Source organism: Fringilla coelebs, assembly GCF_963513975.1.
Source record: "Fringilla coelebs genome assembly, chromosome: Z".
In the NCBI taxonomy this organism is placed as follows: Eukaryota; Metazoa; Chordata; class Aves; order Passeriformes; family Fringillidae; genus Fringilla; species Fringilla coelebs.
Genome location: NC_140031.1, coordinates 8,082,119 through 8,094,339, shown reverse-complemented (window position 1 = coordinate 8,094,339; position 12,221 = coordinate 8,082,119). Strand labels below are relative to the sequence as shown.

Below are 12,221 nucleotides of genomic sequence, written 5' to 3'. Positions count from 1 at the left end.
TGGGCTTAATCTGAGCACAGCAAAGGTCAAGGACCATGGGACTTCATCACTGGTGGCACCAGGGGCTGAACAGTCTGAACAACACCTTCATCAGCCCTGCCTGCTCAGCACCAAGCAGAGACCAGCGTTCACACAGGGTAAGTAAGCCTGGCTTTAATATGCTAGACCTTGCAATGATGCCCAAAAGGTAAGGACCACTGCATTTTCGGCAACCAGAGATGCTGTACACAATGAAAAAAATACTCATCAGGAAAAATCCTAAATGGAAGAAACATTTTTGTTTATGGTTTGTTTTTTATTTCCCCCTCCTGACTCACAACCCAAAACTCATCTCAGGAGTCAAGCTTTATTGACTATCCTTTCTTACCATCTGTCCTGTCATCGTTTAGACTGCCAGAAGCTGCACCAAGTTCTCTAAAACAATTCTGCTGTGCTATCCCCTCCCTATTCTCCATTAATCCCCACCATACTTTACTTGACTTTCTCCTCCTGTAATGCGGCTATCTTTTGTCCCGGAGTTCTCCATGTCAACAGGGCGCCTCCTTTGTGGGCACCCTCTCAAAAGAAGGAGATGCCTACATTAATTAAGCGCAGAACTGGTTCCAAAATGCCCTGTTCCTATGCCACCCGGGCCCCTCACCAGGCTCCGTCATGGTGTCCCTTAGAGGGGCTTCTCAGGGGGTGCCTCAAGCGGTCCCTGAGAGGGTTCCTCAGCGGAATCCTCGCAAGGACTCTCATGGGGTCCCCCTCTGCCAAGGGGTTCCTCAGGAGCTCGTGGGTTAATTACCACGGCCCCTCCCGAGGAGGACCTCCGGGTGTCCTTTACTGGGGTCCCTCACGGGATCCCTCACACGGCCTCCGGGAGTGAGGGGAGGGTGGGGGGGGGCCTCAGCCGAGCCCTCAGGGGGTGTCTCACGTGCCCCCGGGGAGGGGCTCCGCTGCCCCGCCCCTTCCTTCCGCCCCGCGCGCGCCGAGGGAGGGGCGGGGACCCGGTCACGTGAAGGCGAAGGGAAGGGGCGGGCTTTCTCCCCCGTGCGCGCTGCTCGAGTGGTCACCGGGAGGGGGCGGGAGGCAGAGGCGGAAGAAGGCGCCGGTGGATGGGCGCGCGCGGGCGGTGCGTGAGGGGCGCGGGGCGGGGCTGCGCGCGAGAGCGTCGCGTCGCGTTTCGTCACGTCGCGTCGCGTCGCGTCACGTGGGGAGGGCAAACGACACCGCGCGCGCGTGGAGGAGGAGGAGGAGGAGGAAGGGGGAGGTCACGTGACGGTCGCGGGCGCCGCCGCCGCCGCTTTGTGAGCGCACCGGGCAGGTACCGCGCGTGCGGGGGGCGCGCGGGGCCTCCCTCGTCCGCCCCCGTCCCGGCCAACGGTCCCCGCGCGCGGCCGCTCCCCCCCTCAGCCGCCCCCGAGGCCCCGCGGGCCTGGCCCCGCTTTGTCCGCCCGGCGGTCCCTCTGTCCGCGGGTCGGTCGGTGTCCGCCCGGGCCGCCCAGCCCCGGCCCGCCCGCCGACGGGTTGGACGGGGGGACGCGGCTTTGCCCTACTTTTCGTGGCGGCCGCCTCGGCGAAGCTTCGCCCTGGCCTAGATCGCCGTCCCCCCCGCCCCCCCGCCCCCCTCCTCTCCCGCTCAGCAGGGCCGCGGGTGCGGGCAGCGCCCACCTAGCTGGGGAGGGGGTGCCCGCTTGGCCCTGGGAGAGGTGGGTTCTGTCTGCACCCCCTTACATTCGCGGGAGGGGTCGTTCACCGCGTCCGCCTTCGAGGAGGGCTTCTTGGAGGTGCTGGTATCCTACAGCGAGGGTTTCCCTCTGGCGGGTTGGTGCCTCTGACTCGGGGGCGTGTGAGGAAAGGGGGACCAGCTGGAGGAGTGGGGCTTGCGGCAGGAGTCAGGCCAGAGGGGAGATGGCAGCTCGAGAAGTGAACAAGTGTATGATGAAGTATCGATCTATGACTTTTGCAGGGCTTTACTTCCATGTTGTTGCTCATCTCTTTTCCTGGTATTCCCTCGCTGGTGCTGGAGGGTCACACCTCGAGACAATAACATCTCAGCAGCTACAGTGGGTTACTTGAGGACATGACAGTGAATGAACCGTTTCCTGTATTAACCTTCTCCAATTTAGTCCTTCCTTGCCATCGGCTGTGTGTGGTTGCTTGGAATTGAGTGTCACGGCAGGGCTGACTTATGTTGCCTTTAAAAACAACAGAACGCTCTTCTGCGTTTTCTCCTGTTGCTGAAGAAAATTGCAGCAGAGAAGTGAACTGGTAGGCATTCCTGTGCAAGAAGATGGATGTAGAAAGACCTGGTGCATGTTTGAGTCGAATGACGAGGGTCTGAACTCTCAGATATGGAATAGGTTTAAAAGCTTGTGTTAGAATGTCTGCAGTGCTGTTGGGTACCACTTGGGAGCAGGGTGGACTGGTTTGAAGCTTCTCTCTTTTAAGTGTGCTAGCACTAGGAGTGCGGATGTGCAGAGCACCCCTGGTTGTCTTCAGAGGAGCAGGATGTCTTGTGGAACAAAAAGTCAGGGTTTGCTACGGAGCTCTGTGAAGGAAAGCTGTGGAAGGGGAGTGAAGGGGCTGTCCTGGCCTGAGAACAGCTGGTTTTTTCCAAGTAAAGAAATTGGAGCTGGATGTGAGGGAAGGGAAGGGAGGGGAAGCAGTGCTTGCCATTGAAACAGAGCCCTTCACAAAAAATGGCACCGACTCAGCCTCCTGGCTTTTGCTTCTTTAATATTTACCAGGCCCTTTTAGCAATTCCCTTGGTTGTATCACATTCTCTAATGGAATCTGTGTTTGGATTCCTACCTGGCTGACTCAGTATTTATACCTAACCCAATCTCTCTGCAGTCGTTTGACCTAACTTGTTTAAAGAATTTATTTTTAACCTTACCCTAGGTAACTTGAATGCAAGCAAGGCTACATCACTTTGCAGGATTAATAATGTTTTGTGACTCCTGAAAATGAGCTGGCTTCTGTTTTTATGACCTTAATAATCTTGGTACTCTTGGAGGTGGGCAGGAGTGGGAATTGGAGAAGCTCTGTTCTACTTTGTTCAATTTGTAGTTTTATCAGTGTGTTGATTTTGAAAACTGTCTATAGTAAAAAAAGCTTGGTGTTTCTGAACTTCAGACTGTTTCAGTTCTTTTGGTCCATCCTCCATAAAGCTCCTGGTACCATGACTTACAGAAGGGTTTGATCGTTTGAGGGGACATGGAAGCTAGGGGGAAAACCAACAAAATAATCTTGTCTGTTACCAGAAGCTGTTATTTTTAAACTTTTTTTTTTTGTTTGGCTCTTCCATTTTTTTGAAGCTGCAGTTCTAGAACCTAGAAGTAGATTGTTGATGCTCTATATTTCTTCCATAAACTTCTATTTTAGGTGATTATTTCCTTGTAAAATGCCACTTTTTGGTACGCTGTATGTTTGTTGCTGGTGTTGTCCTATTGATAATGGTCATAGCAGAGTAACATGCTGGTGAATCTATGTGTCATATACTGTTAATGCTCTATTAATAATCATCACTGAGAATCTTACTATTAGTAGTAATGCTTACATGCAATTTCAGTCACTGGTACTTAGAATAGGTGCTTCATGAAAGACTAGGAGTAAAATTTCAGACCTGTTAAGAATCTTTTTATTTATCTTTGTTTCTTATTTGGTTGAAGCACAGGGGCAGGACTCTGAATACCCGAGTTGAGTGCTTTGCAACAGCCCTGTATGAGCTTGCTGAAGGAGAAGCCAAGTGACTTGTCCCCTTTGTAAAATTACAGATTAGAAAAACTATGTTGTATTTGTCGACTTTAGAATTATTGAATGGAAGGTGCTAGAGGAAATGCAATTGACATGCACTGCAATATTATTCTGCTAGAGCTTGTGGTGAATTTTATGTTTATTTCTCATACAGTCTGTTTACTTGTAGCCCATTGGGTCCTCTGAGCTTTTCAGAGAAGACCTAGTTTGGACTTGCACTGTTTTTCATATAACTTCCCTAAACAGGCTACATTCATTGAAGTGAGAGCTGGGATGAAAGGTTGTGAAATGCCTCCTTTGCAATTACTTCAGGTTTATATTTTAGAAAAACTGTACAAAGGGTTTGTCTGTTTTGCTCTGACATGAAAGTCCACACTCTTTGATTTTGGCCATCTGTATGGGGAGTCTCTTGGAACTCCCCATCTGCCTGGGGCTGTTCCATCTGCGAGGCTGTTCCTTCCACAGGTGTGGTACCTACCCTCAGCCTTTCTCTCCCCATTACTTCTCAATGCTTCAAGGAGTAAACAGCAGCTAAAGACAGGCAGTTTAAAGGTGGTATGGTCTGATGCCTGAGATCTCATGGCTCGCTCAGCCTGCTTTTACTGCATCATAAATATTTTGCTGAGCATATTGTTTTACTTATCTTCTCTTTAGATTGTAAAACCTGTAGAATTGGTTATGTGAACAACTTGGTGCAGCTCCCTTGAATGGAGTTGTTTCTAGTCTCAATGCTATTGAAATTTTATTTCTTTTTGTCCAGCTTTCTTTGTGGAACCTGCACAACATTGTGGCTTCTTTTGAAGGTAAAATTGTCAAGCTTTTTTCCTTTCTCTCCACAGGCTTCTTAAATTAGTCTTCTAACAGGTGAGCTTGGAGGACTTCATAACCTGGCTGAGCATTTTGCGTTAAAAACAATGAAATGTTTCCCATATTGAGAGAGCTTTGATCTTTCTTGAGACTTTAGATTTGCCTGAAGTAATACTCCTATGGTGAACTCTATGGTTTTGTTTTTCTGCTATATCATATAGAAAATACAGTTTATTGCTGTAGAAGATGCAGGTTCAATGGAATTGGTGTTGCAGAATCATTCAGTATGTGAATCTACAATTAAATGAAGAAAACACAATACTTTGTTAACCTCCAGATTTGAATCATCAGGTTGTACTTTTTAAAACTGTTTCAGTGTGGGGGGAAAAATGCTTACCTCAGTCTTTGAGGCCACCCTGTAGTTGAAGGTGTAGGATTTGAATTCACTAGTTATGACCATTTTCCTGAACATTTTTAATGGTTAGCTATAGAGAGAGGAAGTCTTTATGCAGCTTTATTGCATCTGGCATTGATTTAATCTAGAACATTTCATTTGTGTTTCTTACTACTAAAGTAGTATTTCTGGAAGTAGCATAGTAATTTAGAGACCATATTGAGATTGCTTTTTAGGAGGGAAAACACAATATTTGTTTCTACTCCATTTGTATTGTTAAGTGGTTTGAAGGTGATGGATGTCTAGTAATATGGAATGAAGCATATGGCTTCAGAAACATTTCTGCTTCCTGTTCCAGTTTGTTTTTAAATGTTAACTGAATCACGGCTATTTTGTCCTCAGTGCTTGCCTTTGTACTGTTTCATTATCTACGTTTTTTCCAATTTGAAAGCTACTGCTGATTTTTTTATCTGCTCTTCTTTGATATTCAAAATCTTATGTTGTCTTACACACAGTTTCAGCAACAGGAATCTCAAAGAAATTGTGGTGCCAAACCTTGCACTGCTGTTTGACTGTACATAGTATATTGTATTCAAGAAATTCTGGTCCATGCATTTGATGGATTGTGTCCCAAGGGATGGATGTCTGCTTTTATTTCAGCTCTCAGTCACACATTCTGGAGATCACTGACTTGTGATCCATTTTTGAGACTGACATAAGGGATACCTAAGTTAGTGATGTTAACTTCGGGTGACTAAGTGTGATGAGGGCGAAGAGTACTGCACTTCCTGGTCTTGTGCTTCACTTTCTTTTATTAGCCACTGAATGAACTTCTGAATGTTTTGAACATGGGTTAAGTGCCAAGGGGTAGCTGTCAGAATTTTTTTTTAGGGAAAGATTGGAATAGTCTTAGGAGGTTAGTGAAGTTAAGTTAATGGGTACTTAAAAGTGTTTGTTTTTTCCTCAGTGTTTGAGTAAACACTTTTTGACACATATCTTCAACCTGTTAGGTTTCTTTGCTGTTTCTTGATGTCCAGATTAGCAGCAATGCCCAGGAACTCTTCTTTGCATCTTAGAAAAAGATGCTTATTATCTTTTTTGAATAGTTCTCTGTTATGACTGCAAGTATAAAACTCAGTTCAACTTCCTACCTGTACTCCAGTTTTTGTTGTTTACCATTTTATTTGTTGATGTAGTAGTGTATGTTTCTGGATTTTGTCCCAATGGCTTTTAGCCTACCTGATTTAATTGAAGATTCCCTTGATTTTCTCTATTTTACTGTTGGAGCAGAAATGCTAGAGCTTAAGAATTGTCTCTGATGGAGCTTGTGGGATGTTTTTGATAACAGCTTTTCTGTTAAAGGACTTTCTTGCCTTTTTCCTTCAATTTATCATGGGCTGGCCTAGGCTGACAGGTAATTCTGGAGGTGTTCAAGTCTCCCCTTGCTCAAGCAGCACCATCTACAGCAGGTTTCCCAGGGCTGTGTGTGAATGTGTTTTGAATATCTCCAGTGGAGACGCAGCCACCTCACTGGGCAACCTGTGCTGTGCCAGTGCTTGGTTGCCCTTAAGGCACAAAAGTGTTCCCTGTTGTTCACAGGGAGCCTCCTGTGTTTCAGCCCTTTTGCTCTGGTCCTGTCACTGGGCACTGCTGAAAATAGCCTGGCTGTGTACCTTTCCTTCAGGTACTTAGACATGTTGGTGAGGCACTACATCCCTCCCAGGCTTTTTTCTCTGGGTTCAGCTACTTGGCCTAGTCAGATCTGTAGTCCTTCAGGCAAACTCAATTTATATGTCTTTGCTGGCCTTTGAGAAAGAGGTGGATTAAGCATTGAATTTAGTGTTGGTAGCATGGTATTCACAGTAATTAATGATTCTTGGTTGGTTGAGAAATGGGTGGGTTTGAAGAAAGTACTGTGAAAATCCAGTAAGAGGCATATTTCAAATTTGAATAATTTCTGTGCTTGCAAATGAGGACTAATTGACTCTCCTGGTTTTAGCTGAATTGAAAAAAATAATTCAGTAGTCTGTGAGGGAAGAAGCAGGTTGAATGCTTGATTGTCTGATAGTGATGAAATTTCCCAGGTCCTTTGTATGTTCTCTCTAGGAATTGCATGGATTGCAAATGATGATTTGAAGTCCAGTACATCATTTAGGAGCCGTTAGACTTAGTTCTTACTGAATATTGAACCTATTTTGTGAAGATATGTACATCAAAAGTATTTTTAAAAGTACTTTTCAATGAGACTAAAGCCCACATTTCCAGAACTATGTGAGTCGTACATTAGAAGCTAACTGGACCAGCCTAGTTTTTGTACTCTCACAAGTCCAGACACTTTTCCCAAAAACCACAAGACCTTCACAACTGTAGAGGAAGGTTGAAATAAAGTTAGATTGTTAAAATCACTTTCATAGTTAGGGTTATTGAATCTGGGAAGTGCTGGGATGACTCTTGCAGAACAGTCATCCAAAATGAAACATCACTGTGGTGTAGTTTCTGCTAGGAAACCTGCCTCAAATATTTGGACAACTTTGCTCCCTTGCTGATTCTGTAGATTGCTGGGGAGTGCTTTTGAGAACTTTTGCAATGAGAGAGAGCGAAGCAAGAATGTATATAACTTTTATATTGTTCTCAATAAAGAAATCCATTAAAATGGCAGACCAAGAGAAGATGTTCAAGTGTTTCATTAGTTACGAAATTACTCACCCACTATAAAATATGATAAAACATAATGCAAGAAACTGTAGAACCATCCCATTTCAGTCAATTTTACTACTTAAATAAAAATGAACACAAAAACATATTGAGGGAGGCATCTTGCCTTGCAGGCAAGAACAAAGTGATGTTGAACATTTGGGCCAGGCTGTGGTAACTAAAGGCCTTTCCACCCAGCAAAAAACCAGGTAGCTGTTTGAAACTGGAACTGAATGTAGGAGACAACAAATGAAAGCGTTGAGCAACTGGAGTCAGCATCATTTTTCTTCTTGTGACTTAGTTTAGGAGTGGTGAGGGGCTAGGAACTGCTTTTATGGTCATAGGTCCTCCTTTATTGATGGACCCTGATTGAAAAGCTGATATATAACCCTTCTTCCTTTTCCAGTTGCTCCACAGTACTGGAGAATAGTTAGGATTAGTTGTTAACGTGGACCTCTGATGATATTTTCTTTGACTTAACAGACAGGTTCTAATGCATTGTGTAAAGAGAGGACAGAGTGAGTTGCTTGTGGAGGAGCAGGAGGAGGATGTGGCTTGGGGCTAGTTACAAGACAGGTTTGCAGTGGGGGAAAAAGGGGGAAGAGTTTGGTATTTTTGATCTTGATATGATGGGTTGCTACTTTGATTTGTTTGTTCAAATTATTTGGAGCCTGGTTCATATAAGTAGAATCAGTAATGCTGGGGAACCTTAGGTGTGTCTTAACAAACAAACAAAATTCCTTTGATGAATTGCACTGAAAATGAGTAATAAAACAAGGCCAGGAATGATCAGCCCTGATGGAGTACTTGGGGGAGAGAAAGGGTTCTCTGTTCTCAACGTCCCATTTGGCTGTTAAATCTGCCTGGTGAATTCTTTGACACTGAGACTATGTTTCAGTCCTTTGAAATGGTGTTGCTGTGTTAGTGTGTAGTGGCTGTGTCTCTGGTAATGCTGACTGCAAAGCGGTGAAATTGTTTTACATCTTACTTTTGGTATTCCTACAAATGTTTTTGTTCTGCATTTATGGCTATGTGTAGTGTAGCATTGACAACTTGCTGTATCCCCCAGAAGCTTATATACGAACAGATATGCTGGAAAGACTGAAAGTTTTTTTAAGATAATATTTTTTTTCTTTTCTAAAACAGAAGTGTTGAAGACGATTAGCTATCTCTTCTGGCACTCAATAATATTGAGGAAAGTTAATTCTCTTGGTAGATTCACTTAGTCATTCTGTTGAATAAAATAAGAACACTACCACCTCTTACATTTCCTGAAAAATCTCAGCTATTTCCCTACCAGGTGAAGTAACCTCATGTAAACATAGGTCAAATACTTTGCTAAACTTTGCTAAAATGTATATATGAACTTTATTGATTTTGTTATAGTTAAAACCTGAAAGCATTATTCTGGAAACATGGCAAAGCCTGAAAATGGAGCTTCACACTAGGCTGGTTTATCTAAATGCATGTTTAGGCGTTATAACTCTATTGTATTTTATACTGGTATGGTGTTTATAGCTGGAGAGGTGTGGGGCTATGCTTTCCTGAAATCTCAAAGACAAGCTGGGAGGAAGTGGTATGTTTAGTTCTTTAGTTTCTTTAGTTTAGGACTTGGTGTGCATTGACCTCCCAAAGATTAAGTTTCAGGGATGTATCAAAGCTTGTTGAAATATTGACCTATAATATGTATTCTTAATCTCTCTTTTAAAAAGTTTTATATATACGTATACATATACGTACACATATACATGTATATTTAAAATCTCCCAAATTTCTAATTTAAAGCAAAAGTGGAACTATCCCTCGGTTTAACTTGAAGAAAAGTAATAATAATTTTAAAAGATTAGGATCTCTATTATGAGTTTAAAAAAAAGGCTCCTCAAAAGCTCATCTTGAAGAAAATGATGGGAAAGTTTCCCAGTTGTGTTAAATTCAAAACATCACAGCTCCAAGAGACTTAAGGTTAACCAAAACACTATTGTATGTGTCTGGAACTTACACTTTCAATTCTTTTACACAATTGGATATCTTGCTAAAGCTTTAGAAGAGTGCAGCTAAAGAAATACTTGTTTGTAGTGTAGTTTAACATCAGTGTACTTCTGATGGTTCAACAACTTGCATTTCAGTCATGGTAAAACATTTGCTGACAAGTGAGTTCCAGATAAACGTTTATTTAATTTTAGTTGCCTCTGAAGTAAAACTACAGCGTTTAGTGTGCTCACATTAGTTTGTAAGGTTGATTTTTTTTTTTTTTGATTCACTGGGTTTTGTCCTAGTTTTTCTTCTCACTTAATGTCATTGCATTCTTTGATCTGTGTTTTATTCCTCATTTGATTTTGGTAGGAGCTGATAAATCAGTCAAACAAAGGTTTGTGTTCTCAAGTGTACTTGCATATTAGAATATATATGAAAGTCTGACATAATCTCAGATATGGAAGGCCTTACTCTTTGTGCTGTTTGTGCTAGGAATTTTCTGGGTTTTATTTGTTCTGTATACAAGATTTGAGATTTTAGAATGGTTTTAAGGGAAGTTATGTCTCTGGCTCTTAGAATGAAATAATTCATTTAAACATACTTTTTCCTTCCCTTCTTTTTTTGGCAAAATAAAATCTAAAAGGAGTGCAGAATGTTTTACTTGGAAATACTTACAACTCTTCAAATGGACTTTCATGAGTAAGTGGAAGTAAAAATTCTACTCTTTTAAGTTGCTGTTTTCAGCAGTTGTATGTGTACTCCGTAATGTTTAAATGCAGTGTGTTGAGAGCTATTTTATCCCATTCTATCAGTCTCTTGCATTTGATCCTGTGCAGAAATTCCTATGATGTATCTGCGAGCTCACAGTATCTTCCAACAAATCTCAAAAACTCAGACTTTAGGGCAGTGTTCTTTTGAATATCAAAACTAAGGTCATTCTAACACCTTTTTCCTTAGAGTTTTAGAGGGTAGCAACAGGGTTGGTAAGTATGGTTTTTCTAATATCAGACATCAAAAACTGAAGGAAACAAAAGGATGGTACCTACTTAGGTGAGGCTTGTATACTTTCAAAAAAACTACCTTAAAGCCCCGCAGAACAGCAAATTTCAGTGTTCTGAAGGTGACACAGTGAGTGGGTTTTTAGCCTTTTACTTTCTGCTGATTGCATTTTTGGGTGACTGCTATCTCTTGTATTTTTTTTTCCTGATCAGAGGAGGTATGTTATATTCTTCCTTTTAAATGTTTATTTTTACTTTATTCTACTGATTCAGGTTCTTACTAGTTTTTAAAAAGCCATGTTTTGGACAGTATACTCATTGACCTTGAAAAATAGTCCTGTGTTAAATTGAGAACACATTTAAGGCATCATACTGTTCTGCATTTTAAACTTGCCTACTATTGGTTTCTGAATTTATTTACAGTGTCATCTTGGCTTTTTCAGCAAGCGTGCTTAACAGTCCCCTGCTGTGCTAGAATTTTTTTACAAGGTGCTGTAAATGACTGAAAATTATTATTGTGTTTAAAAAGCTGTTCCTTAAGTTTGTAATGCAATTTTTAGATCTTGTAATATTTTACCTTGATTATTCCTTGCTCATTCTTTGCTTGATTTCTGTGTACATACAGCTTTCTGGTTTGCTTGAAGAAAACTGATGTTTACAACACATCTTCTGAAATGGTTTTCAAGATTGTCATTGTCAAGCCATTTTTTTAGTGAAGTTTTTATAGGAGCAGTATGCTCTCTGTAGCTGGTATCTGTATTATTTCAATGTTGTTGCTAGAGTTTAACACTGCAGTTAGCACAATGTGTATTCCAGGTGCAGGCTCAGAATTCATATGTGTAACTGATGGTGAGATGTACAGTTAGAATAAATAAGCTGTTTCAGGAGTTGTGTATAGAGTACAACTCCATTTTGTTTCAAAAGTGAGTAACTTCATCTTGCAGGAAAGTGCTTGGTCTTTCAGACTTGCAGTGGTAAAATGGACAGGTCACTACTATCTTCTTGGAATGTTTTAGAAAACATATTTTCTACTTAGGCATTTTAATATTGCCTTGCACAGTATATAAACCTGGCTTACCTGTGTGTAATTGGAGACTGTGATTCATTCCTAGGCTGTACTCAACTAACTTGGACTACAAAAATATGTTAGAAGGGAATGTTAACTTGATGAAGATAAGGGAATAAACTAATATGAAAAGGAATTTTTTAATGGCTTAAAAACAGGAAGGGAGTTTTGAAGAAAAGGTCTGTATACTTGTTCAGATTTTGTGAACTTAAAAACACAATATTACTCTTGCCCTTGTGTGAATTTTATTGTGAGCTGGTTTGGTTTGGAAAGAAGTGGTGGAGGAGAATGACAGCTTCCTACTGGAGGCGGCAAACACAAATAACATTTAAGTCTGACCAGATTAGCAGAAGAAGGTACAGAGGAGCTGGAACTGTGGCCATGGGTCTTAGAAAAAGCATACAGGTCGTTCTCCACCCCACTTATGTTTAGAGAGAAAGTAAATACTGAATTAAATGCAGTAAAACTGTAGGCAATTTGATGCTTTATGTGAGCACCTTGTCTCCTTGGTATCTTCCTCAGAAAATTTAAGAAACTAAGAAGTGAG

The 12,221-nt window shown here is 42.0% G+C and overlaps 1 protein-coding gene across 1 annotated transcript in view; it reads left to right on the top strand.

Annotated features, from left to right (window-relative positions):
* The first annotated feature begins 1,245 nt into the window (after positions 1 to 1,245).
* UBAP2 (ubiquitin associated protein 2) overlaps positions 1,246 to 12,221 on the top strand; it is a 170,752-nt gene continuing 159,776 nt past the window's right edge. The window contains 1 exon segment of the mRNA XM_084225407.1: positions 1,246 to 1,306. The gene's annotated coding sequence lies outside the window, so the exon portion shown is untranslated.